Here is a 23,583-nt window from a genome sequence, read left to right on the forward strand (position 1 = left end):
TTATATTTTAAAATCTATTTGCTTCTGCAGCACTATGATAGCTGAGACTAAAAGTTTCTCCTACAGAAATGTGGACCTCAGCCAACAGTGCTTATTAGATTCTCTGGTGTTAAAAAGATTGCGCTAAGTTTTTTTTTCTACATAATGAAATGAATGGCCAATTTACATTCTTTAGATGTATATACCACTGAACAACTTCAACTGAAGTGTGGAATAACTTAAATGAAATGTATGCAAGTTCATTTGCTTCTACCCTAATGAACATTTGTTCTATCGAACTGCACTGCCTACCCATGTAAACAGAGGTAATAGAATCAGTGCCGGGTGATTTCAACTTAAAACATGACCAACGCAAATTATGTCCCACTCACCATCAGAAAATCTATTAATTTGGTTTAAACTCAATAGAAGTGACTTGGAAGGAATAATCAGGAGAGTACAAGCAATGATTACATGACTACATGTAAAAAAATGAAAATATCTTTGCAATGAACAGATAAAGGAGAGCATCACTAAGGCTCAGAGGAAATCTGAAAACCAAAAAATCATGGTAATTGTATTTAAACATTTAATATTATGAACATATCGAGCACATGGATTTTTTGTCACGCAGCAAAACATAGCATATGTAACATAAGACATTCTTGTTAAATCAAGAGCAGACTTGGATTCGTGTCCCTTTAACTACATAGGCACTGAAAATGGTAAGGGGAGCAACCTGATAAAGACATATTGGGGAAATATGAGAGAATACAGCGGAAACACATGAAAACAAACAAAGACCATGAAGAGCAAAATCTGAGCAAAATATACTGCCTCCTCTTTAACTGTAGTGTACCAAATGTTTGCAATTTGGTATTTTTTTGTAAAAAAAAAAAAGCTACAAATAATTACGTCAACTTGTTATAGCATGCTCATTTTGACTGTGAAGCTCAGTGCTTCAGATCAAAGCTGTCTGATTTTACACCTCAACTTATACTTTCATCACCTTACATGGAGTCTTTATCTAAGAACAAGGACAAATGGAGAACTTCAGCGTGAAGAATTACACCTGCATTGGATGCCGTGTCATTTATTCTGTGAGCCTGATAATTGAAGTAATTGCAAATGAGCTACTCAGACAAATGCCAACTGGTGTATAGGCCCATCCCCAAAATACTCACAAATCAAAGTGTGAATGACATAAATCCATTTTATTTATACATGGGTGTGATCTATGCGGGTGCATCACTAATATGTGCTGCTGATAGGTGCCTGGCCATCCTCCGGGTGCCTTTATACTTGTACACATTATTATTGTGTACCGGGTGCCTTTATACTTGTACACATACATTATACTTGGCAAAGTATAATGCACAAATGATCCTTGAAGTCCAGCCAAGGGCCAGCGAAAGAGCAAACCATTACAGATAACAGTGCAATAACACATAGCCGACACCCAGCACAGGAGGCTATTAATGCCTATTGTAAGCCCAGAATGGGATGGAAACTCTCTTGAGTGTCTAAACCCAGATAGCCAGTGGAGTCTGGGCCAGAGGGGGGCCAGAGGGGAGCCAGGCGTGGGCCGGATGTACTGCATGGTCTGCATCTATCCGGAGGAGACTCACTGTGACATCATGGGAGAGGGATGTTATTTCTTTCTGCTCACAAATAAGCAAGGAGCCACGCAGCAAGGAGGGGAGAGGAGGGGAGGGGACGGGAGGAGAGGAGCGGAGGACAGTGATCTTTTCTAAAGGTTATTTCACTCCATGGCGATAAGGCTCAGAGTAACAAGGAGGGAAAAGTGAGTGCTTAAACTCCTCTGACAGCAAACGATACATAATGCATGCCACCCTCTATTTTTAACCCCCCTTGCTCCCTGCCAATAGATTGCACTTGTGTCGCTCGATACATCTGCAACTTGAAATGCTTCAGGGTAAGTAAATATCCCAATGATAAATCAAACGAAGCTGAGTTAGCCTTTATGAGTGTGCCTGATATTGCTCATTTGAGATGTCATCTTTGGTTCGTGGCCAAATAGCAATGCATCCTGGTTTGGCATGGATTTGCCATATCGATGCCAGAACTGAGCCACATCCGTTCCAGAATGAGGTGTTACCTGAGTAGGACCCTAAACATATGAACAACACTCACATGGAGCCCACTGCTGAACTTAGGCTAACCATCTGCTCTTTAACACAGGAGTATGACAGTATAGTGCCATCTCTGCAGTCCTACACTGATCACTACTAACATGAGAAAGTGTTACCCTCTTTTGTTTAAAAGTAAAATATTTCTTACTTGGTAAAGGCTGCCCATACAGTATCAAAAGATAAGAATATAAAAAAAGTAAACAAAATTAAATAAAATAAAAAAAAACAGATGGCTCACCTGTTCAGAAATGACAACTGAGACAGTGAGTCTCCAGACACTCTGTCTGTGCACACACAGGAATTTCTGTCTGTGCAGAGAGAGAGAGAGAGAGAGAGAGAGAGAGAGAGAGTGTGTGTGTGTGTGTGTGTGTGTGTGTGTGTGTGTGCATGCGTGCGCATTGTAAAATGCATTTATCCCTCGCTTTCAGTTTTTCAGTATCGCATTTTCAGGCCTCCTTTTCACATTTTGAATTACAAACCGAGACAAAAATGAGACACATCATCAAAAGTCTCCTAGCATCCCTCCCGCCAACCCAACAGACCGCCCCACTCCACACCCCCCTTTTATTGGTGCCACTTCCACTTGTCCCATCCAGGTTTGGGGCTGGTGACACAGGCCAAGCGCTTGCTTGCTGGCTTCCAGGCAGGCTAGTGGGCCTGATTAATATTTATAGAATAACAGCTTAAAGGGAGCGCCCCCTGAGAGCTATCACTCCACTTTGCTGCCTTACTCTCTCACAAAATATATTGACAACTCCCTTTCAGCACCCACACCCACACCACCCTCCCATCTCCTGCCCCTGAAAGCTTTTCAAACCAGGCACGCACTGAGCCCTGACAGCATGCCAGTCCGCAATGGCAACAAAGAGCCATGTGTATCGCCCTCCGCTTCGCTAAGGGTGGGACGTTCATCAGAGTGCTGTTCCCTCTACAACTAATGAGGTCTGCACTTTTTAAATGGGACTGAAAAGACACACACACACACACACAAAAATTCTGACATCATGAATCGTTTCAGATTTGTTGCAAAAAAAACGCATATTATTTATGCAAAGCGACACAAACAAAAGGGAATGTAAAATATTTATCGTTTCCTTTTCATAGCTCTTCAAACTGTAGAATACTTCCATCATAGCCTTTCAAGATGAAGTCCAAAGCCAAAATACAAAACATAACGCATGATCCACTATCAACAAAACACACACTATCTATAAAATACCAAACTGAAACCATCTACCTTCTTCATCATGAACTAAAAACCGAACAACCATTATTCTTCTTCTCTAAGTGCATGACAGGCCTGTCATATATGGGACGTGTCACTCAGGCCTGTTGCCAAGGGGACACATTATGGATGACGTTGGCATGGTTCCTCTGCTTTCTTGTTCACTCTAGCTTAGAGAGAAAAATCCACATCTCTCAGCACGTGCTTCCTGTGCTTGCTGCACAACTAACACAAAAGACGTGTACTGTAGCCTTAGGAGATGAGTTCATTACTATGTCAGTATTTAGTGTGAGTATTGCTAGGGAAAACGATGTACATACAAACAAACATGTGCGCAAACACAAATACTGTACAAACCAGAGCATACAATCATAAATAGACATACTGAAGCCATCTAACTTCAGAGGCAAAGATCAAACAGTAGATGATTAAATGTCTGGAAATAATAATAATAATAATAATAATAATAATAATAATAATAATAATAATAATCTTAATAATAATAATCAAGAATTGTGAGATTCCAGTACTTATTTAGCTGTACTGCAGCATGTGAGGATAACTTTAAGGTGTATTTTCTTGTAACATTTGAACTTGGTTCACAGTCTATAGGCAGCTATCGCGTCTGCCAAACAAACAGACGTGTAGAGCCCCAACGAGCATGGGGATGTATAAAGTCCTTGTCACTAGCAATGAGGTCCCGGCAGCCTCTGCTCAACTGCTTAAAGACACTTCATTTACTTGCATTAGTTTGCAAATATCATTAGGTTAAGCCTCTGGCTTCAGCGAAACTGAGACAGCGAAACCTCACTGGAGCGAATCTTCACAAAAGCAAAGTGTGCTTAGGGTCATCCTCGGCATTAACAATAGAGCAGAGCAGATCTTTTTTCACAGTATCTGTCAAATGCAGACAGGGAGAAAAAATAAAAGAGAGAAGGGAACAATGAAGACAGCAGCACTGAGTCACAGCCAGTGGAACAGGCCACACGACACAACTTTGAGCTGAAGCATCATGTTCCTGACAGGATTGACGCGCGACGCACGACATTCCATATGAACACTACCGAAGAATTCAGGAGCACTGCTTCATAGTTAGTCAAGGTCTCATAGCCTACACATCAAGGTCAAACAGCCGATGATAAGTCCACTAAATATGAGCAACAGGCCTGAAACAAACGCCTCAGACACATATTAGCCTTTATTTGGGTAGCTATGAAAAATCAAAAACTTAAAAACAAAAAAAGCTGATAAAGACAGATCGGCTGTGAGATTGCGTGCTTCTGAATTTGTTACGAGGAATATGCTATCTGGAGAGCCAAGACCTTCATCAAATGGTTCATCATTCTTTGTCAAGTGGGAGGAAAAGATCACCTCGCACAGAACTTATTAAAGAACTCTGACAGTCGAGTTCACTGAAGACAGCAAACAAATGAACAACCTCCCTTCAGTATTAAAGAGCATATTATGAGGCTGTAGTAATATATGCTAGGGCACACAAGCTAGAAGAATGACGAGCAAATGGTGATTCGTGTGAAGTTACAGGTCAGCTTTTCCCAGTACAGGAGGGCATGCAATACACATTGTCTTTGTTCAGCTCTACTCTGCAATCATTTAATTGTATTAAACGGCCACCCATCATTATCTTCAATGTCTACATAGCCTTTCCGCATGACTGCACATTTTTTATTGGGTAGTGCTCCGCCATTGAAGCAAAATCCCATCGTAAGCTTTTTAATTGTGTGACCTTAATTGCTGTTGCGTTTGACAGCTTAAAGTGGCCTTTCATCTCGGAAAATGTTGTGAGTCGTCTCCACCGTGAGGATATGAGGTCCCAGGAAGAGCATGCAAGGCACACTGCCGAAAGTGCTTGCCCTCGATACCAGCAAAGGGATGCCTTGATGTAGGGAGGTAAAGAGACGGCTGTGGTCCCGGCGCTTTAAAAGCTTTGCGTGTCCCAGATTGCTGCTTTCTCACCCTCAGGTCATATGGATGGTGGATGATCATGACAATCAATTTAGTGCATGCCAAATAGCTCACCATTTTTAGCCAGGGATAAACATACGGTTGGATGCTGTCAGCTGAGGACTCACATTTAATGAAAACAAATGTATTTAATCTCCCTGTGTTACGAACAAACGTCTTGATGCATGTAAGTGTCCCTCACAAGAGGCTGCAATTACATGAGGCATTGTCTCTCTCTCACACATACACACACACACATACCCGCACACACACACATAATTCTCGGCCACAACAATTATCCCGATAATGTTATTTTTAAATTTTCCCAGTGCACTGGCCTCGGTGACATTCAGATGTAACCCTCACTTACAACAATGTCCCTTCGACTGTAAATCACAGGGGGCTCATTACCTGCACATTAGCTGCCGTTTCACCATCTTGCATAAGATTATCCACCACATGATGAAATGCCACAAGGGAGCCTCTCTCACTCTCTCTATTCCCTCTCCTGAAGGGAGGCACCCATACGTGCAGAAGAAATTGGTGGGCGCCACTTTGTTAGTCTGATGGCCACCGCAGACGTGATGGCTGTCAGAGGAAGTGGCCTGGCTGTGTAACCTTCACACACCATAAGGACATCATATTATTTACGTGTCACTTTACGTTCCACGTCCCGCCGCAGCCCTTCTCTTGTTCCTTTCTTTCCACCTCCTCCACCTCTTTCTTCACCTCCTTCTCCTATCTCTATCCCTCACTCCAGCGGGGCAGAGGCAGATGTGTCAGAGGCCTGAGCTGGAGCTTCATCATTGGTTTTGAGCTTAGTCATTTTTTTTTTTTTTTTAAATTGGGCTTTCAGAAACACAGTCATGGGTCGTGAGAAGTCATGATGGGCTTCTTCAAGGCAAGACTTTCTCAAAATATTCAAAGACACTCACAGGCCATTTGATCAAGTCTCAATGTATTATCTCATGGGACTGTTTTTCTTTGCAGCCGATTTACAGATTGAGGGAACATGAAATCCCCCCTGGTGAAACACAACACTCAAGAATGCACTCCTAATAGGACTTCACTATGAAGTCTTGTTTGCGAGAAATGTCGCTCATGCTGATGTTATTGGTCAAACATTCCTCAACATTTGTCTAAGGATAACATGCCAGCTAATCCAAAACTGAAATACGGACAAAGCCAGGAGGAGGAACAAAGGCCTACTGTGTATCGGGTCCCCTACTGTTATGTTATAGTGTGATTTAGGAGGTTGCGATAAAAAATATTTGATTTGATTTTGTCGATAACGATATGTTAACGATAGCTTAACAAAGGTTAATACAACGTGGCCTTGTTAATTTTGGCTTTTTTATGGAGATGGTGCTTATGACCTGTGAGATGTCAGGAACATTTGGAGACCATGCTGTTTTGGAACAATAAAACATGTTAAGCTCTTCCCTTAGAACAAGTGTCAATGAGAGAAGACTGAATGAAGACCAAATGAAGAGGAAACATCCATATTCCCTCACGTCTTATGACCACTACAACCATACTATGTAATGCTTCTGTGTGCGCTAAACTCAAAATATCCTTATCACTAAACTTTCGTTTTCCCTTTCATGGTGGTTAGCAGCTCCATGATATAGAAGCATCTAGCATAATTTGACTTCAGCTGTGACATGCCTTATGTAAGGAGCCGGCCATAGTGTAAGAAACGGTATTCGATAATGTCAGCTCACACATCGTCAAAACAAATTAAGATATCATCGTAGACAAAATATCGCACAACCCTACTGTGGAAAAGATATACATGAGGTGTGTTCAAAAATGGACTGGTAAATTAAGCTATCCTGACAGAGGGTGAAACCTGAATACCCCTGCTTTACCCCACAAAATTGTGATTAGACCCCACTGGCTTATGTGAATCATCTCAGATATTGCTACATGTGTAGCATGAAACGTGGGACACAAAGAGTGCTCTGTTCCCAGCTAGCCCGAGACAAGAAACCTGACTCTTTGAAAAAGGGCTCAAGTGCAAAATTTCAACCCCCCACACACACACACACACACCTTCCCATGTCAGCTCAATAGCTGGTGCAGCCTCACATCCCATTCCCATCTCAATAGGGAAAAAATGTTGGAGTTTGAAAATACAGAGCTAAGCAAACAAAACCAATGAGGGCAAAGTATAAATGGCATACCACCTCTCACCACAAAAAATCAATATAATACAAAAGATGCTCATTACACTCTAGTAGGTCCTGTTAGAGGAGAAAAAAAAACAGTCCTCGGAAGCACTGGACTGAACAGAAACCACAGGTCAGTCTTTCCCGAGAGATCAGTGATGGCAGTTGCCTTAGGCTGCTAGAATCTGAAGCAATGACCCTGAGGTCTTAAGTCAAGTGTTACAGCCCCTTTTTACTGCCTGAAACCAAGTAAGACATGCCCTATGCAAACCAGGGGTTATGGTCAGAAAAGCAAGGCAACAGTAGTAAAAACACCAAGTCTAATGGGACATCTTCTCTGCCATTCTGGACAGCCATTGTAGCGAAGAGTATTCTGCAGGTATTATTGATTTGTGGGATTTCACCTGACATTAAGGGTGAATATTATCACATATCATCATGAAATCATACCCCATCTGCTAACAGGGATTTTGATCCCTTTTTACATTTCAAAATGTTATGTAAAACAACCTACCGGTATGTACATAAGTCACAACCTGATGCATCGACACCCACTATCACATAGACAAAATAATGCTGGACATTTGCCAGTGTGAATGCATGGTAGAGCACCCAGGTAGATTACATTTTCTTTTTCTATTGTATTTTCCAATGTGCTCGACCACACAAAAAGAAATTAACAAACTCAATATGTGCTTACCAGGATGAACACAGGCAAACATTATCAGCATTTGAACAAAACACCACAAGTGTAAAGATAGTACTTTTGATTTAACTGTAATTAAACTAGTAATAACAGACCCCAATCCTAGTAATTAGGTGTGGCCACCTGACGTCAGGTGGGCGGCAGCCATGTTGGGAAATTTGTGTTTATGACGTCAAATTTATGACGTTGGTGGCAACACCTAGCAGCCTCTTATCTTCAGTCTTTCTTCTAATGTGACAACAAGAGCTCAATGTTTTCTACTTCAGTTGCTCTCAAGAAAACAGTTAGAGCCGGTCATGTGTTACTTAATTTGCATGTCAATTTCCATTGGCTGTCACCTGGGATACGATGGACAATTACACTGTGTTAATGAGTGGCTCATGCACTAATCACTGCCATGGTTACATTTTGCATGATGAAACTCAGTTACCAGTAGATGCTATCTTATTCCTGGTCCTTTTACCTTATCAGCAAAACTCCTTGGTGATAATGTCTAATCTATAACTTCTTCGGGTTTATAAATGAGTCAAATTCCAAAAGATGTTTATAAAGGATTATAAACACTGACATTGTTTATAGTGTTACATAATATAGAGTGTATCATAAGAATAGAATCTTCTTAGTTGCAATCTGATGGAATGTTGGAAGCCTGCATCACACTAGGTCCTTGTTAATTAAAACTTCGGAGGCCCTCAGGGCCCTTCACCGCTTTAAGCCGCTGATAACCTGCCTGTATGCTAAATGCTCTCATTGACCAACAAACACAAGGGCACAAAACAAAAGATGCCTAAACTCAATGGAGTCTACAAAGCCCCCACTTGGTTAATCGCCTCAATGAGGGAATGCTGCCGTTGACATGTGTGATTAAAAGCTCCTTCCTTCTTAGTGTTTTCACAAAGTGTGGCATGATGTAGGATGATATGCCTAAACTTCAGGTGACAGCTGTGGGATATGAGATGTAGAGAGAGACTCCAAGAGAGAGACAGCGTGAGGAAAAGAGAGAGAGACAGTGTGAAGAAGAGAAAGAGAGAGAGAGAGAGAGAGCTACCTGAAGAAATTGCATAGTGCCGAGACCAAGAAGTAGGAACTCTTGAAAGTCATTTGAATGGAAATGTGGCAGCTGTTGTTCCTGATCCCACTTTTAGAATACACAATGTCCAACTCCACCGAACTGAAGGACGTGCCTTTCTGTCTGGTAACTGTGTGAAAAAAAGAGTGGCAAGGCCTCTTCATTCCATGAGGAGAGTTTCTCCCCAGCTCTCAGGTTTTCAATGAGCCGTTGCCTCTATTGTCTGATGAATGCAACCAGATCATGTCTGATTTTTCCCATTTCAACAACCCCCCCAACCCAACCCCCTGCAAGTAAGAGAACAGAGAAACATTTGCCTACCTGTGTGAGTAGCAACATCTATAGAAAAATTATTAAAATAACACATAAATTGCTCTCCTTCAGTCAGCAATTGTGGCCCTTTCAATTTAATCAACTAGACAAAATAAAGTGCTGTTTCGTACAGATGAACAAAGAAGCCTGGAAAACTCTTCAGGTTTCACCAGGAGAAATATTTTCAAATCTTTTAAAAAATAAGCCTATTAGAGCATATGGCAGCAACTAAAACGTATCACGAAATGTAAAAAAAAAAAAGAACCTGTTAAGCGTTGTGAGTATTTCTAATGCACCATAATGTCTCTGTCTAGCTTGGTCACCATTAGTACTATGTGCGATAAATCACAGGGTGACAGTCTGCAAGTTCGACTAAACAACACCCTGGGGCTGTGAACGCTACCACCCCCCAACCTCACTACCCCACGCCTCTCTATGCACTCAGCACTGCCATCAATAGTCCTTATGTTGAGAAGGTGAAAGGCGAGGCCATGTTTTTACTGCAAATTAATCCATTAATGGAAAAATGTGGCAAGGATCTGTATGATATATGATCTACATGGTAGAAGGAGAAAAGGTTTTAAAAAAAAGTTTAAATGTTTCCAGGCTTCACAAGAAAAGAGTTTGAAAAGGAAACAAAAGTGTTTGTCATTCTCAAACAAAGTTTGTCTTATCTGTCCTTTCCAAAAAAAAAAAAAAAACAGAATTAAAAGCTAATGAGGGGGGGAAATAAAACAAAACAACCCTGATTCATTCACTAATTGTTTTCATGAAACATTTTTCTTAATGAGGAAATACAGTAAGATGTTGAAGTGTATAGTAGTTTCTTGGTACAAAAGGCAGCAACCGAAATAAAAATAAAAAACAATAGTCATCATATTATAACTAAATTGTTGGGTTTGCTAATCATAGGAAACACTAAAAAGGACAAACAGTTTATGTTTATGTTTCTTAGCAGACACTCCAAAATGACTTAAACCACAACTTCAATTTAACAGTAGCTGTCAGTCAGCCATTTTTGAAGTGGTAATCTGCACAACTCTCTCCAGCCACCACCAAAAAAGGAAGCCTGAGCACATTTAACAGATGAAAATTATGAACATGATGAACTGAAAGGCATCCAATACAAAAATACTATCTAGAGGCAGAATAAAGTAAAAGAGATGAGACACACTCCAGCCATTGCAGCTGGTTCCATCTAACTGAAGTCTTTCCCACTCTTTAAATGATTCAGCAGTAAGGTCCTCTTCACTAGTATTACGTGAGAGACACAACAGCCCCTTTGGTGGACTCGCGGGAGAGTGGAAGAGCAGCAACTCATTATTTTTCCCTCTCCATCCATGTATTGCTGTTGTTATTGTTGTCGTCGTCTTTTGCTGACACAAACGAGCTCAAAACAAGACTCCAGCTTAGAAAATGTAGGCCTATAAGTCACCAAGTGCTCAGACATAAGACGGATCTTCAGTGGCTGAGGGCTCTGTGACAATGCTGGGTTTCCATATAACTCCAAAGGAATGACACAGATGTCTCTACCAATCATTAAACCCTACTTCATTATTTTTTCTCTTTTGAACATTATTGTCCACAGCTCTCTATTTGTCAAGTTGCATGAAAAGTAAATTATAATAAAAAATTGAGGTTCATGCCCTTTTAATTCTAAAAGACCGATAACAATAAAAAACCTCAAGCTTAATGATTGCGCACAATATTAATGTACGAAATCAACATAAAAAAACAATTATGGCCACAGAAGAGAGACAGATTTTTTCTGAACCTTCACAATGGGAGTGTTGTCGAGTCCTTTCTTTTCATTCAAACCACTTGTGCGTGGTGGCCGACCCTCGACGCTCATCAACTCTGACCGTGACAACTGCAAGAATACAGCACCGTCCTCCAAAAGGTCAACCTCCATGGGGACCTAACAACTTCAGCCAGCTCATTCACCACCTTTAACCAAGCGCTGAATGCCCAGTGACAGAGACCTCCGTATGCCCCTGGATTTAACCCCAGGGAGACGGGGTTACGGGGCCTTAAAGGCGGTGAGGGCTCTTGTGAGGATTTTTTTCCATAGGGTCTCTCTGGCATCTAAGTAGTTGGGTGGATGAAGATATTTGATTTACTGCCTCAACCAAAAAAGCCATCCTATTTGCATGATTTTGAAATGCCCAATGAGTCTCCCTTGTCGTGAAGGCAAAACACTGATAACTAATGACTCTGCACGCAATCTGTTCCATAGGGCCTACTAATTATTTTTCTCTGTGGAGGAACTATCTAGTATCCTATTGTGTATCAGGGGGCCCGGAGACACCGCAGTCGACTTGTTAAACTGCCTCGGCATGAAATGCATGTTTATTTTTGTCTCATATTGATCAGTTTCAAATTGGGTTATAGATTATACTTGGCCAAATGCATGCTACTAGACTGGCATTTTGTGGGAGTGCGTGCGTGCGCGCGCGCTCGCGTGCATACGGTGTGTGTGTGTGTGTGTGTGTGTTTGTGAGTGAGTGAAAGAGTGAGGGAGAGTTCAAATATCCTCTCCTGTTGACGTGTAGACTACATTACCATTTCTCATCATTCAAGTACAGTAAAATTATTATCTTGGTTGGACATGGCTGCTAAGGAATATCAACAGCCGCTAAATGGCTTACAGTGGTAAAAATTTTGTAGAATAACTAAAAGCCCTTTGATGGTCTTGCTGGGTAAAAGTGGACTTTCCCAAGCTTACATTATGGATTGCTTACAGGCTAACGTTTAATGCATTGGCCACCCAGGCTAACAAGTTACACAAATAATTTGTCTGAAACTGGACAATCACGGTTGTCCTTCAGATATGAAAGGACCCTTTTTGATGTAAGCTAAGAATTAATCAGATTCTCATTTTTGTGAACCAGATCGACTAGATCCTTCCTCACTCTGCGGCACTTAACAATTTAGATACACCGATGAATCGTGTACGACGAATTAATAAAATATGCAACCGCAAGCAGGTACTCTGGTGGCCTGCGTAACCCCACTATTTTTCTCATAAAACCTTGAATTCATACTGCACAAAATAACGGCAGACCAGGGCAAAGCCCAGTCGTAACTTTCAATTTTCACAGATTAAAGGATGATGAAGTGCTTTCCTCCCAAACACATCAGGCAGAAACACCGTATGCGTTAGGGTGGGACATGCCGTGTACAACAATCTTCACTGATGAGTTTGCAAAGGTTTTTATCGGTCCCCTGTAGGCTACTCAACGAACAGATATGCAAGACCGAGCGGTGCCGATTTGCTCACACTACCTCGCTGAACAAACGCAGTTCTTTGGTGCATGATGCTTGCGTGAAGCTGTTTAGAAACAGCATGCACTTTTCTAAACGAAAATAAAGACTTACCATTATGAATATGCCTCCGACGTCTATCCGTCTAGTGTCTGAATAAATCGCACAGGTACACGTTGATAGAGCCGATTCTGTTCTTTGCCAACGTAGAGTCCTTAAAAACGGTCTCTCATCATCTCCAAGCGAAAAACAAACGTGAGGCAAAAGGGGAAGGGTGCATACAGCAGCGTTTTCATAGAAGCCGCGCGGTGGAATAAAACGCACCCTATGTCCGGTGTCCTCTGAAAAGAGCGGCTCGTGTCCGAAGGCTTTTAATTTTGAACAAGGGGATCCAAGAGCTGTCTTAATGTACAACACGCACACACATGACTTGACTATTTGAATGGGAAGCCAGAAGCCAGAGAGAGCCTGTCGTGAATGCCCAGGAATGACAAGCAGCACTTACAATCTCGAAATGGCTTATACCATGTGTAGCGAGAAGGGGTGCGCCCGAGTTCTCCCCGATTCAACCACCGCTGAGTTGGTGGTGAGATAGGCTAATGTATTTGTGTGAATTTAGTGTAATACTTACGTTACGCATGATTTTTCTTTTAAAAACCACCACAATTGTTGTTTATTTCCGCGGCCAAGTCCTTGTTGTGGAACTGTGGAGGGATTTGATCTGTAGGCTATGGCATTCATACTAACGCCGTGGAGTCCTGAAGGTAAAACCTCGTCATAGCCTCTTGTTAGTAAGATCAGACGCATGCAAACCTTGTCATAATCAAAGACTGCACGCCATTATTTAACAGTTTTGTGGCCTTTTCCTTCCATCAGTTGGGCATAACATCAACAGTAATGTTCAATAATTGTGTACAGTCAGACGTTATTTGTGGTGAGAATGTTTTTTGGCCCCTGTTACTCTAAATGGAATACGCTTTTAGCAGTGAAAATGGCTTTGACAGGACTTGATGTATTAGAGAATGTCAGAATTTGGCATGTTGATTAGCCTCCAGGACCATGCTGTTGAAGAATCACAGTGTTCTGGTATCTGGAAAGCCAGCCAGTTCCCTCAATCTTTCCAACAAATTGGCATGTGACCGTCAGTTACACAAATAAAATTCAAATGTGAAATATGTTTTTAGACAATTCTCCATATTATATGGGTCTATTCCACACACGTTGGACCAATAAAAGGCACAAAGATCCAAATCAGTTTGAGACTAAACTAAAGTAGTCATCTTATCTCTCCAACTACCATTACCAAGAGGTCAGTTAGGCACATGTAAAAATGTTTGTTTGTTTTTTTTCTCCACACAACCTTTGCCTGAACCTCTGACACTAGAGTTTTGTAGGTTAGTGGAGTGCATAACCTTTGTGTTGTCCCACCTGATGCAGCTTTTGTTGGTCCGTGCCATTTAACTGAGTCCAGTTGCTAAATCTCCCACAGTATCACACTCCGTTCCTGAGCCTTCTTGGTTCTTTGGGGAAGGTTAAAAAGAATGGTCAAGGGCTCCTATCCCTCAAAAGTATGTTTGGTTGCCCTGAGAACAAGTGAGAGGGGCCAGGGAGGAGGTATGTGTGTGGTTCAATTCACTGCATTATCCCCTGAAAGCTAATCTTGGCCAGGCTTAGGGTCTTACGCGCTCTCTGGCTGTGAATGGATGAGTGAAAAGTTAAATATTCTTTCAAATGTAAAACTGCCTGACTGAGTCGGGATTGTGGCCGTGTCACTGTGGGATTTGGAGCCCCTTTGGTTGACACAGGCAACAGGAAGCCTGGGAAGGGGGTATTATCGTAGACTCCATATGCTCCATATATGTTGGGTGGGCAAACCTCTGATAAAGCCTCTGACTATTAGGACAATAAGCTCAACTCTGAAAGATTTCTCACACATTTGGGAATCGCTATCGCATGACATCGTCTAAAGCAGTGGTTCTCAAACTTTTTCTGTAATTCCCCACTTTGAAGGTGGGGAAATATCAAGCCCTTCCTGACCCCATCAACCTGGCAAAATGGTAATGTTAAAGTACTTTTCACATCTTGGTTCCACATTAGCCTACATTAGCCATCTATTTGAAAACAATACCACAACAGCATGTTGAGAAACAGAGTACAGAGTAAGTTACATATTGAACATACACAGTTGGTATCAGGGTATGCGAAGTGGGAGTACAGCCAATTTCTGGCTTGGCTAATCCTCAGGCTTCATGACTGCCTGCAACTGAGCTCACTGGCTGAAAATGAATAAATAAAAATGTATAAAATAGGCTCAGAAATAAACATGAGCTGGTGCCTTGCATCCACTGCATCACTCCCCATTCTTCTGATCGCTTCCTCTTCCAGCCACCTGGACTGTTATCACCCCTGGAGGCATCACGCCGAGCAACATGGCCTCGGTCCAAGTCAGGCGTCCAGAAAGACAACAAAAGCGACAGCATTATCAGGTCAGCCTGAGAAGAAAAAAGCGAGAGCCAGCAAGCGAGCGAGCTGCCCTTCAAGCTCGAGACTTCCCAGCGAGGACGAACCCCTGCTGGGGAGAGCCTGGTGTTGTATTGAAGTAGTTTCGGCCAGTATGAATGGGCCAGAGGTGGTGGTGGTGGGGGGTGGGAGGGGTCGGAGGACTGGCAGGCGAAAGCAGCACCAATGTTGGGGAACACAATTGGAATGGTGTCGCCTGGAGACAGCCAACCAGTGTCTTTCTCCCTGACTGGAGCTGGGGGTGCTCAGAGCACCAGGAGAGGCTTTATTCCCGGCCTTAAGAGTTTGATGTCCCACTGACTTCCTATTGAATCCTTCACATCCCAGTCATGTTTAATCTACACGACTGGGATGAAAGCAGAGATCTAATGGACTACTTAATAGTGCTGGCTAATCCACACAATTGGTATTCCATGGCTGGACTTGGGACCTATCAGAAAAAGTATTGTGTATTGATGTCTCTCTTAAGTGAGTGAAATGTCGCAGAAAAGCATAGTGACATGGAGAGAATTCTGTGAAATTTAATAAGGTTTGTATTAAATTTGAAAACCCAGGGTGTGAGATTTATGACCTGATGGGAATTCACTTTTTGTACTGCATTCAGTAACTTCACAAAAAGTAGATAATGTACTTAAACATTCAGATAAGGTTATTGCATCGAGACCAACATTATATGCATCATAAAGTCCTTAATTAGTGTTGGCTTGGCAGTCCTCTCTTTCTTTCCATTAATGAGATCATCAAACCAAATCATTATGAGACTCAAAAAGATAGTGGTGACATTTCAGTGGCTTTTTTCCCCTTTGCTCTGAGCTATTCTGTTAAGGTTGTCTGTGTAGGGGATTGCAGTGCAAGGCTGCTTCAGATTGTTCAGTCATCAAGCATGTGCATTAGAGATGGTGTGAGAGAGAGAGAGAGAGTTTTGCTTTTTAAGATGCTAAATCCTTGTCAGTCTTTCACGATTCTACTGTGCTAGGATTTGTGTGTGTGTGTGTGTGTCTGCGCGCACACATGAGTGTGTATCTGCATTAAAGTGCAGCATATAATCTCTAAAGGACATCATTATTGTTTGTCTCCGCCCTTGTAGACTCCCTGATAACTCACTTGCTGACAGTCTCCATTCAGGCTTGTTGCTCCAAAATGAGGGGATACTTCTATTCAGATCATATCTTCTACAAGCTGAGCAGTCCGCCCAGCGTCTCTACACACATCAAATCCTCAAGGCATTAATTAAAACCTTCACGTCACATTTACCTACTTTCTTTTTTTTTTGACATTTTATTTTTATTTTTGGCCATCAGGATGTTTTACAGGGATTCAGACAACAAAACAGTATAAAGTGGATTATTATAACCAGTTGGCCTACATACAAGGTGTAAAAGAAAGGAGAACAAAATGAAAGAGATCAAGTAAGACATAGCTGCAAATCACTCATCCATTAATCCACAATGTACGTGCGTGCATTAAACTTAAATAAAGCTATCTATTTCCTTATTATGGCCTAATAGTTTTTACTTGCAAAAGAGAACAACATGAACATGGGGAGCTTTCACTTCAATTTCCACAAGGCTAGAACAGAGATAGTAATAATAGAAAAATAGAAAAATAAATGTTTTAACAGAAATCTGATCTAATGCATTTCATATACCCAGTCCATTTCGACCAGATCCTATTGAAATTCTCACATTGAGTTCTGAGAGAGAAGGAAAGCCTTTCCATAATATAAATATCGTGAACTATATCTAACCATTCATGTAAGATGGAGGCTCTTGTTTTAACCACCTTCTTGAGATAGCTTTTTTGCTTGCTGCTAGAAGTATCAGTATCAACTTCTTATCATTGTGGTCCCAGTTATCAAATGATATATTTCCTAGGTACAGGGTGTCAAATCTAAATGGGATGTTCATCCCCAGGGCCGCTTCTAGATGGAGGTGGATTTCTTGCCAGTAAGGAGCTAGAATTGGGCACTCCCAAAACACATGGAAATGGTTGGCCTCATTGACTCCACAGGTTCTCCAGCATGTTGTATTATGTATTTGTTGTCGTTGTTGTAATGGTGTAATGAAGAACCTAGTTAGGTTTTTCCAACTAAACTCCCGCCAGGTATTTGAGCATGTTATCTCCCATTGTAATTCACATAGTCTCTCCCAATCTTCCACTAAGATAGCTTGACTAGATTCTTTCTCCCACTTCTCTTTAATGTATAGTGTATTGTCTGAAACAGCCTGGCGTATGCTATGGTAAAGTCTGGAGATGATTTTATTACATGTCTGAAAATGGCATGCCCTTAGGAGCACTTCAAAAATACCCGTCTTCCCTGCCTCCGGTAGTCCAACTATAATTTGGCATAAGTAATGGCGGACCTGGAGGTACCTATAAAAATCATGTCGTTCCAATCCATGCTCTTTCCGGAGTGATTCAAAGTTCTTAAATGTCCCCTTATGTACAAAAGAGTGATAAGTTGTAAGACCTGTTTTGATCCAAGTTCTAAAAGTATTATCTAATTTGCTGGGCGGGAAGTCAGAATCAAAAGCGCACCATCTAAGCATTTTTAAGGAGCCCTCTATGTTACAATGTTTTACTTACTGTCTTTTGCCAAATCTTTAGAGCTGTAGTAATCCAGGGATTATTTTTATTTATCATATTGTTCATTAGTCCATGGTCCGCCGCTATGGCCGCCAAGGGAACCCCTTCACTAATTGTGCTCTCAATATCCTTCCATCTTGAAGAGTACGATGAGGCACACCAACACACTAAAGGTCTCAGTTGAGCAGCATAATAGTAATCACGTAGACACGGAAGGCTTAATCCTCCCTGTTGCTTTTGTAACTGCAGAGTTTTAAATCTAGTTCTAGGTTTTTTACCTTGCCATATAAATCTAGATATCAATTTGTCCCATTCTATGAACTGTTTGATAGGTATTTCCACTGGGAGAGTCTGAAAGAGGTATAACAGTCTTGGTAACACATTCATTTTTATGGACTCTACTCTGGAGGTTAAGCCCAGGGAGGGGATAAGACTCCATCGCAACACGTCCGACTTAATTTTCACGTCTAAGGGGCCATAGTTCAACTCAGACAACTTTGAGATATCCTTAGGTAGGTTAACACCAAGGTATCTTATAGAATCTGCATCCCATCTCAGGTGGTACTTTCCCATAAACCAGCTAGGGGGGTTATAATTGAATGTGATAACTTGAGTCTTTTGGACATTTAGTTTATACCCTGAAAGTGTTCCATATTTCTCCAACAGATCCATCAACCTAGGAAATGTTTGTGAGGGTTGTGATAAGTAGATCAGCAGATCATCAGCGAATAGGGCTGTATGTTCGTCAGTTCTCATTGCTATACCCTTAATATTACTATTTTGTCTTATCCACTGACTCAATGGTTCGATAAACAAAGCGAAGAGCAGGGGGGAGGCAGGGCAACCCTGTCTGGTTCCACGCTGAAGAATGAAGGGACTTGACAAGGAACCATTTACTTTAATCCTTGCAGAAGGGTTGTCATATAAGGCCTGAAATATTGCAATTATAGTCTCATGAAAGCCACATTTTGATAAAACTTTATATAGAAATGACCACCTAACGGAGTCAAAGGCCTTCTCTGCATCTAAGCTTAAGGGCCGCCTCTATACCATGTTGTGTGATGTGTCTGATGATGTGCAGGGTCCTTCTTATGTTGTCTTGTGTTTGTCTTTGTTGGATAAACGGGTGGATGAGTATGGGTAAGATCTTGTCTATTCTGTGTGCCAATATTGATGTAAATAGCTTATCATCAACATTTACAACATTTATAATCAACACTTATTGGGCGGAAACTACCACATTCAAGCTTGTCTTTCCCTTCTTTTGGAATAAGTGAGATAATCGCTTCCCTCCAGGAGGGGGGAATTTCCTTTTTTTTAAGACCCAATTACATGTTTTCAGTAATGTTGGAGCCAACTGCTCTCGCAATGCTCTATACCATTCGGTTGTGAAACCATCTGGGCCTGGAGATTTATTCGTCTTCAGTCTAGAGATTGTGGAGTTTAGTTCTTCTAGTGTTATTTCAGATGTTAAGTCTTTATTTTGTTCCTTCGAAATGGAGGGTAAATTAAGTGAGGCCAGAAATTATTCAATCTGAAGGTCGTTATCAATTTGTTGTTGGGAATAGAGTGTTTTATAGAATTTTTCAAAGCATTGCTGGATTTCCTCTACTCTATACTCTATAGTTCCACTTTCTGGATTTCTTATCTTGTGGATGGTATTGTCAGCTTGTTGCTTTCTTAATCTGTATGAAAGGAGTTTCATCGCTTTCCCACCTACTTCATAATACCTCTGTTTTAAAAATAGCAACTTTTTTTGTATTTCTTTAGTGCTTATGTCTTCAATTTCAGTCCTTATCTTTTTTATTTGTTGTTTCACCCTATCGTTTAAGTGTCAATGTGGAGTCGTTGTAGATGCTTTAATTTAATTCCCAAGTCATGTAGTCTCTGCCTCCTAAGTTTCTTTATATGAGAATTGATGGCAATAATTTTGCCCCTCATAACCGCCTTAAGCGTGTCCCAAACAATTACTGGGGTCACCTCTCCATTATCATTTAGTTCTAAGTATGATTTAATTTCTATATTCAAGTACTCCTTTCCTGGGTTATTCAGAACATCTGAGTTCAGTCTCCACAATGTGGATCTAGGTTTTCTGTTAAAGCTCACAGATATGAAAACAGGACTATGGTCTGAGAGTGTCATTGGGCCTATGTCACTGTTGAGAAATGAACATTCTAAAGAATATCTGGGTTCATTGAATTCAACATAGAATTTTAGAACCTTCAATTGTTGGGGAACAGAACGTTCAAAAACCTACACCTTTAAGGGTTAATGCATTCATCTTCCTGTTAATGGGCTTTGATGATGGCCTCCCATTAGAGACATCTAGCTTTGGATTCAAATGTATGTTAAAGTCCACCAGCAATTACTACCCCCTGGGCTTTTGTTGACATTAAATCAAATGTTTTTCTATAAACCATCCAATCGCTGCCAGGCGGGGCATATACATTTAGAAGACTGATTAGAGTTCCCTCTATTTTTCCAATTATTATTATATACCTGCCTGCTATATCTGAGAACTCTGATATGTGCTCATAATTAACCCCTCCTGATAGTAGTATGGCTACCCCCCTTTTATGTCCTAATTTGTAGGAAGATGAGTAAACATGTTTGAAGCCCATTCTATTTAGTTTAGCATGCTCAGTATCATTAAGATGCGTTTCTTGGTGGTATGCTATCTGAGCTTTATCTTTTTTAAGTTGTGATAGGATTTTACCTCTCTTAACCGGGTTATTTAATCCATTAACATTGTAAGAAACTATTCTTATGCCTTGCATTTAGGTTATTGGATAATCATATTCCTTCATATGTGTGAAAAGCTTAACAGTAAAGAACAACTGTAACCAAACAAAAAACAAATACACAACAAAGACGTACACAAGAACTAAGTGTACTTCCAAAATAGTGGTCTTTTTTATGACCATACGCCAGCTGGTTATCGGCGCTACTAAGGGAAAGTCACCCTCTCGACAGGGAGAGCCCTGAGGTAACAGCACAGTAAAGTCCCATTGTCCGTATGCTGGCCCGATGTAACGTTACATTTTAATGAAGTCACTAGGAAAGTAAACTAATTTCTTTCTAACCAATAAAACAACTAAACTCACCAAGCCGGAGGAACCGTGTCATTTCCAAGATACGCTAATGTGTGAATTCTAACCACTATCTGTATTAGCGGGCGTGGGATCTCTTCTGAAGATCTGTAACTTCTCTCTATAGTGGGGAGCTCGGTCTCCGGGTCGTCTCGCTGCTCTCCGCCAACTCAGTTGTTGCATTCGCTCCATCAACGTCTCCGGGGGTCTGATGATGTCGACGGGGCAGCCTCTCTGAGCCATGTCTTGTGTAGCCTCGAGTGCCGTATCGTAGAGCTGGCTCCCTCCTTATATTTCACCTTTAGCCTGGCTGGAAACATAGTTTGGAACTGGATGCCTCTATCTTTCAGAATCTTTCGAACGTTTGTATATTCTTTCCTCCTTTGCAGGATACGCGGAGGGTAGTCATTGTCCAAATTAATTCGCTTTTCCTTCCAGATCAAACGTTTCTTTTTTCATGCTGCGCGGAGTATCATTTCTTTTGTTCTGAAGCTGGAGAACTTCACCAGGATAGATCTAGAAATCTGGAGCATCTGCTGGTGGTTGTGATCCTAACGCCCGATGAGCTCTCTCGATTAGCAGGGATGACGTGTCAGTAATATTGAGATTTTCCACCAGTAACTTTTCCACGAATTCGAGCACTGACTGGAACTCGTCTTCTGTAGGCCTACCTTCTGGAACTCCATAAAATCGAATATATTCCCTTCTTGAGCGACTCTCTTGTTCTGTGAGTTTAGCTTCCATCTGGGCTTGTAACTTTAGCATTTCTGACAATACATCTTCCGTGTTTTGAATCCTGTCCTCGGCCTTAACAATCCGTTCTTCAGCATCATCCAGCCTGGTGTTTGTTCTTGTTATTTCTACTTTAATGTCTTAGGTGGGTCAATATATGGAGAAAAAAACACCTAACCTCAAAAAAATTGATACAAAAGGTTTTTCAATTGATTATGATACCTTTTAGATGTACTTAATAACATATTAAAAATCTAGTAAAATCTGACCCCAGTAAAGGGGTCATTTTCAAGATGGCGTCCAAGATGGCCACCAGAAGCTTTGGGATATCTGAAGCATTAATCAGCCTAGGAAAGTGTTTTTCGTGTTTAATCAGATTTAGAGGTCACTGATTCATATACGTCAGACTAAAGTATCAGTTCATCATTTTAAAAGACTTGTCATTTTCAAGACGGCATCCAAGATGGCCACCAGAAGCTAATTTTGGCTATGAAGCATTATTCAGCCTAGGAAAGTGTTTTTCATGTTTAATCAGATTTAGCGGTCACTGAGTCATATATGTCACACTAAAGTATCAGATCATCATTTTCAAAGACTTGTCATTTTCAAGATGGCCACCAGAGGCTAATTTTGGCTATATCTGAAGCATTATTCAGCCTAGGAAAGTGTTTTCATGTTTTAAAGTATCAGTTCATCATTTTCAAAGATCAGCCCTATTTAATCAGATTTAGCGGTCACTAAAAGACTTAGAATTTTCAAGATGGCATCCAAGATGGCCACGGGAAGCTAATTATGGCTATATCTGGCGCATTTTTCAGGGAAAGTGTTTTTAGTGTTTAATCAGATTTAGCGGTCACTGAATCATATATGTCACACTAAAGTATCAGATCATCATTTTTCAAAGACTTAGAATTTTCAATGATTTAAAGGTCACTGATTCATATCATCTTCAAAAAGTATCTTCATCTCCACCTAATTTTGGCTATATCTGTTATTCAGCCCTTCATGTTTTATCAGATTAAGGGTCACCTCTCCACCTTTTTAGTGTTCTTATAGTAGGACCTGCATGCATGATGTTTTCTCTCAGTGTCACCATGCCTTCAAAACCTTTCCCTTCTGTGAAACATATGTCATTCCCGTACCGCTCCCTCAGTTTAGCTTTCAGATACTGATTACCGAATGGAATGGAATCAACCTCAATCAAATACTCTTTCATGTTAGATCCTAAGTACAGAGACAGTCAACTGTTCTTAATTGTGTGCATTTCTGCAAGACACTCCGCTGTTTGTGTAGAAGATATGGATTACCTTGCACTGCTGCCTGTGGAACGTGTAAAATGAACAATGTGACAATCCACACAAGTTCCTTTCAGAGGAGTCAGAGGGATGATGAATAATGATATAATAATTATTTCTGATCTACTTATGCATATAGTTTAAGATTCAGTTTAATTAGCTCCCCCCTAATGATAGATGCCAACAATTATTGATCTACACAAATATACAATGCATGCCTATACAGTACATGGGTCATGGTTCATTAAAGTCATAAAACAGCCACTTACTGCATAAACTCTACTCTACATATTGTAAAAGCATATACCCTGTACATGAAATATAACATTAATCAACAAAATAACATTTCCATCTTCCTCCACGCCAAGCATAATACATACTCTATTCTGTATAGGCAAATATAGTGTAAAGCCGATACATTTTGGCATATACAGTCCAGGGAAAACAAATGAAACACCCTAAAATATATATTTTCTGAAAGCATATAATCTGTAGATAAGATATAGCACCATTTAAAACA

At 40.9% G+C, this 23,583-nt stretch overlaps 1 protein-coding gene across 1 annotated transcript in view; it reads right to left on the reverse strand.

The window, feature by feature from the left end:
* tenm4 (teneurin transmembrane protein 4) overlaps positions 1–13,303 on the reverse strand; it is a 175,653-nt gene extending 162,350 nt beyond the window's left edge. The window contains 1 exon segment of the mRNA XM_048264462.1: positions 12,956–13,303. The gene's annotated coding sequence lies outside the window, so the exon portion shown is untranslated.
* Positions 13,304–23,583: the final 10,280 nt, after the last annotated feature.

Source organism: Alosa alosa, chromosome 15, assembly GCF_017589495.1.
Source record: "Alosa alosa isolate M-15738 ecotype Scorff River chromosome 15, AALO_Geno_1.1, whole genome shotgun sequence".
In the NCBI taxonomy this organism is placed as follows: Eukaryota; Metazoa; Chordata; class Actinopteri; order Clupeiformes; family Clupeidae; genus Alosa; species Alosa alosa.